The sequence below is a fragment of the Coloeus monedula genome (assembly GCF_965178545.1).
Source record: "Coloeus monedula genome assembly, chromosome: 3".
NCBI lineage: Eukaryota > Metazoa > Chordata > Aves > Passeriformes > Corvidae > Coloeus > Coloeus monedula.
The window spans coordinates 51,667,303-51,674,083 of record NC_138783.1 but is presented as its reverse complement, the minus strand read 5'-3'; positions in this window follow the sequence as shown (position 1 = coordinate 51,674,083).

Sequence of the window (6,781 nt, the reverse complement as noted above, 5' to 3'; positions counted from 1 at the left end):
CTGGGGCCTGAACAGCTGGCCAGTTTTTTACCCAGTGAAGAGAGCACCTGTCCAAGCCATGAGCAGTCAGTTTCTCCAGGAGAATGCTGTGGGAAATGGTGTCAAAGCTTTTACTTTGATTTACAAAGTACTGTCTGTGCTGCACAGAACCATTGCCCATGCCTATTTGTCTTCCTCCTTACCACCCATAATACCCATCTCTCTGTGGTTTTTGTCCACTCAGCCCTTTGCAACTCACTCCGGTCTTTGGCTGAGTGCAATCAAAATCTATTTCTCATAGAGCATTGGGCATCCGAAGCTGCATATAATTGCAAAGCAGGCTTTTAGCAAATGAGCCTCAGGGCTCAGGTCATCCTGCAGAAAGCTGAAAGGACAAGGTGGAGACAGCCAAAACTTTGCTCACAGTGGAGTTTTCTGTGTATGTCTCAGCCTGTGTGAGCCAGTGGAGCCCAGGCTCCCTGTCCTAGGCCTTCCCAGGCTCACTTTCATGTGGGCTGACATGTTAGGGACAGGATGCTTGTGTGTGTAGTAGCCTGAACTAGACAAATAAACATCTTCAGCGAGTAGGGACAAAAAAGGGCTTATGTTCTGAAAGGTGTCTTTGTCCCCTTACAGGGCAAGGAAAGAGGTGGTGGGGTTATACTTGAGGAGATTGGTAAGGCTTGGGATAGATGATAGGAGGACCTTGTTGGACCTTCAGAAAGACTTTGCTAAATAAGTATTTTGTTCTGTAACAGAAGGGAAGTAATTTTGCGTATCATCCAAACAAGCTTGTAGGCTATTTCATGATACAAAATTCTTAAATAAATGGGGTCTTGAATAAGATAAAGCAAAGCCTGATTTCAGTCTAAACAGGCTAAACATTAGCCTGTTTTAAAAGATGCATGCACATAATCAGATTTTTATCTTTTTAGATAAATGGGTAAGTACTACATTTCATACTCATTATCTGTAGGGTCAAAGTATAAATCTCCAATTTAGACACCTAAATGAAATGGTCAGATTTTCAGATGTGTTAATTATTCAGACATTCTCAGGCAGCACATTTCAGAATAGGACCATGCCACTTAACTGTAACAGAGGAACCAAATCGTTCAAATAACTATAGCTTTTCTCAAAGCAATGTGAATGCTGCCATCTAGCTATACAGTATCAGCATATCTTTAGTGCAGTTCTGCTAGACACAAATCTTTTCAGTTTCAGTTTGGAATAGAGCAGAATAGAGATACAAAAATTCCAACTGTACTTCTGACAATTTAAACAGTTGACTGCAGCATTCATTATTTAAAAGAAATTATAGTATTATAAAGTACTATTTTGACTGCAAACTGAAAGAATAAGAACAACAAGGTTAAAATTATTGCATCTGATGGTGAACAAGCCTTGTGAATGACATATTTTACAAATGCAGGATTTTATTTTTCAAAGGTATACATGCCTTCAGATAAATGGACTTAATAATAGAGTTAAAACCACACATACATAAACCGAAGTCTAGATCCACTTTCCAGCTCAAGGTTTATTTACCAAAGTTCAGCATTTCTACAAAACACTTTGTTTAAGAACTATCCTTATTATTATGTTTGGTCCATAAACTCTTTGGAAGTGTTTATGTAGTGTCAGCTGAACCCTCAGTATTCTCATAGTACTGTTTGAGTTCTGCCGTGGGTGCATGGAGGCTCTTTGGGATGAACATCATTGCATGCTCAAGATGTTGATCCACCAAGCATCCCACTGAACACCTCTTCGGATAACCAAAGGATCAGGAGACAGAAGACACGTGCACAGGACTCTTTCTGATACTGAGAAAGCTATGGGTGGTCTCAGCACCTAGACTTGGGAACTAGAACTGATTTTCACATTTCATCCAGAGCATTATGTACAGAGATGGGCAGAGCCAGGCTGCTGTTTGAGTTTACTCAGTGGATAACTACAATCACTCTGGTTGAGCTCCTGCCCATCAATTTGAGGAGCTTGCATTTCAAAACAAATAGAGATATATGACTCCTTCAATTCTTTTTCCTAGGTGGGGGAAACGGATGTAATTACAGGACAGATACGTCACCTAGTTAAACACACAGTCTCTAAGTACAAAGCTGTTGGGAAACCTATCCATTTCCCACCTGAGGAAAAAAAATCTACTTCATCTAGCACACACAGAGTGGGACTCCAAATAGATTGTGAAACCGATTCAAAGACAGACATACCTTAAACATAAAAGGAGTGGAAATCTACATCATCAGATATCTTTTATCTAGTATTTCATATATCCATGCCAAACAGGACACAAAACATGGCATATATCCCTGCACAGGACCAGTTAATAGAATTCTCTAGTCTAAAGACTGGCCAATACGAGAGTCATTAAAGAAAGATACAAGAAAACATATTGTTATTTACAAAATAACAGCCCTCAGACCCATTCCAATTCAAGAAACAGGAGATTGCTCTGAATTTCAGATTGAGAAGAGCTGAGACTAGAAGAAGATGAGCCAGAACTTCCGTGGGCAGGGTCGCAGATTGCCTCATCTATATTATTAGGAAAACAGATGTTCTCCCACATCATCTGTAGCAAAATCTTGATGAAATTTATTCTTACATACAATATACACAAGGCCCTAATTCTGCCAATATAATTTTGGAATAGCACACTGTTTGAGTTTATGTGCTTTTGTACACACACAAACTCACACACACATACAGCTAATTAGAATTACAGCTTCTTATTAAAAGACAAAGAGATGACATGCAATCAAATTACTAACTCAATTTATCACAAAGGGAAAAGCCACTTGGACACCAAAAAACATGGAAAAAGCAACACTTGATTTTACTGGTGCTATACATTAGTTTTCAGTTTGACATATTAGTGCTTAATGGTGGTGTGAGCCACAGAAACCAGAAGACAGAAAAGAAGTTACCTTTCATGTTCCCAGAGAAAATAATTTATGGTGAAGTGCTATCAACATGCTGACCTCTGTTTCTCCTAAACATCAAGAGTATTAAAAAATTTATTTAATTATGGATGAAGTATGAGATGCACTGCTTTCTAAGTTTACATTTTCAATCTTGCATTTTTAATGTTCTGTGTAGCCTTCCACCCCCTTCAAAAAACCTGTAAAACAACAACCAAGAAACCCAGGATAAATTTCATAATTCAGTATTATTTATTAGTTGTATAAAATTTCACTCCTGCACTTACGAGGTGCAAAGTGCCCCTCAATAGTCTCTCTTTTTTGATAGCAGCATGTTTTCCAACTTTGGTGCTGAATGAAATATATTTCAACACCTCTGCTGCTTTCTGCAGTCTGACAATATGTAAAATCATTCTGGAAAACACATATCTGCTCTCTAATTAAGTATCCACTATTCCAAGTGCCACAAATCCTAATGATGGAATACTGACTTCATCGGCATTTGAATTTATCCTTCCTCTGAACCGAGCATCTCAGTATTGTATCAGCATGTGTGAATAACTTGAGTATTGTGGTGCCCAGCTTTGCTGTGGTCTGTCCTGGCACCTATAAACCATCCAACAGAAGACCTTTGTTACCACTAGTCTTTACAGAGCCAGGTATTTTCCTGGTATTTCCTCTTCTGACCATTTTTGTCAACTTACTTTATGTACTGCTGAACAAACAAACTGAACTCCCAGTCAACTTTAACTGGTCCATCATCTGTCTCTCTAGCTCTCCCACTGCTACCCCCTTAGCAGACCCTCCAAGAGTACTTTGACCCCTTTCCAGAAACATTTTCCTTAGGCTGGACTTGAGGAACACGTTTGTATTATCTCTGACAGTTGCAACTGTTAAATCTGGGGTCCCATAAGATGGTCTTGGTTTTCTGTTTTTGCTCTGCAGGTATAACACAAGAATACAGAAGACTGGGGAGACAGCATTTAGTGATTACACACATGCAAATAATTGCTCACAGCAAAAGGCAGGGAAAAACCTTGCACAAGATGGCAGCAGCCTGGCACACGGCCAAATGCAGTGCACAGATGCTGTCTGGACCTCAATCTGTTTCTTTGAATTAGAGCCTCCTCCTTCCCAGGGCTGTACTGGTAACAGCCAGGTTATTCCACCACCCTTTGGGACTGGGCATCCCAGATGGGATCATCTCAGGAAGTAGGTGCCTTTCCAGATGTTTCATACTTGTCTGCTGTAAGTGCATTATCCCTGCTTGTAGCTCAAGGCTGTCAACACTGCACGGAGATGCTGAAGATGTGTTCTTGCACCTTAGCAAAGTGCCAGTTCATTCTGAGGTCAGTGGCTGTCATAATTTTAAAAAGGTGCAATATTACCTTTGTCAGACAGCTGTTATTGCTATTTCCTCGCTTGGCCTCAGGACAATTTATCTGCAAATGATCATGGAGTTTGAGGTCAGAAAAAAGGTAATAATCACAGTGAGATCATCTATTCATCTACCACAAAAGTTTTTACTATTGTTAGGAGCTGTGGAATAATTACATATTCAGTTGTACCCACACAACAGTGATTTATTGTGCTGCCATCAGTGATTTGGGGGCTGCTGACTAAAAGCACTCTGTCTATGCAGCCTGATTCCCTTTGGATGTGTAACCAGGTTACAGTCATACCGGCATTTGGCGTGAGTCAATGAAATTTATTTCCATATGAGTAACTGGTTTGGGAGAATTGCCACATAATTTTTACTCACAGCCACAGTCCCCCAGGTTTGTTAGCATTTACAGATCAGTTTGAGATCCCTCAATGATTTTACTGTTTGTGATGTTTAAATAACTTGGAGATATATATACATGCCTATATACCTTAATACAGATATATTCACAGTTATTGCCTAGCTTGTATAGAACTTTATGTTATTAAACCATAAAAATGATATATTTGGGGGAAATTATTTTTATGAAAGTGCAGACACAAATTAAGCAAGCTCACAGTGGTTGTTAAGATTGGAATCACTAAAGATATAGCTTACCATAAACAGAATCACCATTTACAAATGATGTTGAAATGACTTGCAGAAAAAACACACAGTTTAAAACTTGCAGATTCAGGTGAGGCAAAAGCAGTTTATTTCTATAGCTGTAGGTGGGAACATGTCACGATAGTGATTCGGCCCTCAGTCTAATTCTGACTTAAAGCAAAAGTACTAGGGTTTCTATAAATTCACAGCAGATATAAGCTGCCCTGTCAGGTGGGGGGTGATACAGCAGAGCAGCACCTGGTGAAAGGAAAGGTTGTCAGGGCACATGTGCCCATGGGTTCCTATAACAGCTCAGAGCACAGCCAGGCAGCCTTGGTGCTCACCTGTCCAGCTCATCCCTCCCTCGCTTGTGATGCTGCTGTGCCCCTCATCAACTTCTGGACCTCGCAAGGCCTGCTACCACAAAACAATGTTGGCAAAGGTGCCCCCTGCATAGTTAAAAAGAATTAAAAAGTCCTTCTATTGTCTTGCAGCCCTGTGTCAAGAGTGCCACTTTTTGTCATAAAAATGTTTATTTCCTTGTAAACTTTGCCTATATGCACATAGCATAATTCAGTGACATCTAGTTACCTAAGCACAACCTACCACTGTTTAGGGCCCTCTCCACAAGTCCAAACCCTCATCTGTCTGCATACTCTTTCACATACAAATATCATCCTCACTGCTGTTTGGAAAGAGGAACCCTCCCTGATTTGTGGACAGCTTGTCTCTCATCATCGCTGCTGTTCAGAAGGAGGAACTCTCCCTGATTTGTGGACAACTTGTCTCTCTTTCATGTTGCTCTCTGTTTCTTGTCAGCAGGAAAAGGACTGAAGAGTGGGCACATGAAAAGTTTGGAACACAGAATTCCTAGATAAATGTTATGCTGGAAACCACAACATGTGACAAATTTCCAGAGATACTTTGGAGCTAAATGAAGCTAAGCGGTAAACCCATCTGCCAAGGGCAGCGCTGGACTGGGCTGCCACTACCTAAAGTCAGTATTTACTGTGAATTTCTTATGGTCTGTGGTCCTGAGTGTGTTAAAGGTTGATTCATGGTCAGTACTCACATACAGTACCTAGGAATGCAAGTCAGTGAGCCTTACCAGGGCTGGATCCCAGAAAGTTCTGGAAGAGCTAGCACAGGTAAAGAGTCATGCACCATAGAATGCACCTTTGCTAGATTTAACCTGGCTAGAAATTTTCCATGTGGAAGTCAAGCTGCAGAAGATTTTTAGCATTGATTATCAAAGTTGCACATCAGTAATATACTGCCAGATTATATCCAGAAATTCGAGCAGCTGTTTCACTGAGAAGTTGGAAGTTTGACTGAGAACATGAGCGTTCATGTTCTACGGCACACGCTGGATGTTTAGTGAAATAATTTTTCTTTGGTTTTTTTCATAGCACCAGTGCACAAATGCAGCTCACCCCTCCTATGGCCCAGCACTTAGGGCAGCAACCAGCTCCAGCTTGCCCAGGCTGGCAAATAAGTCTCATCTGGAGACAGCCACCTTTGGAAATACAACCCTGAACCATGCAGCCTGCCATTTTGGCACAATTAAAGTGACAGTCAAAATGAAATGTGAAAACATGACAGAATGATAGCTTTTAGCCCTTATTTTTCCATTTTTGGGTACTCATGCCAACTCCGTAACTAGAATTTGGGTATATGTGCTTTTGTACACACACGTACACACATATACAGCTAACTAGAGTTACAGCTTTTTATTAAAAGATAAAGACATATATGGATTTAAATTACTAACTCAATTCCTTAAAAATGGCAAAGTCACTTGGCTACTGAAAAACAACACAAAAAAATCAGCTTGATA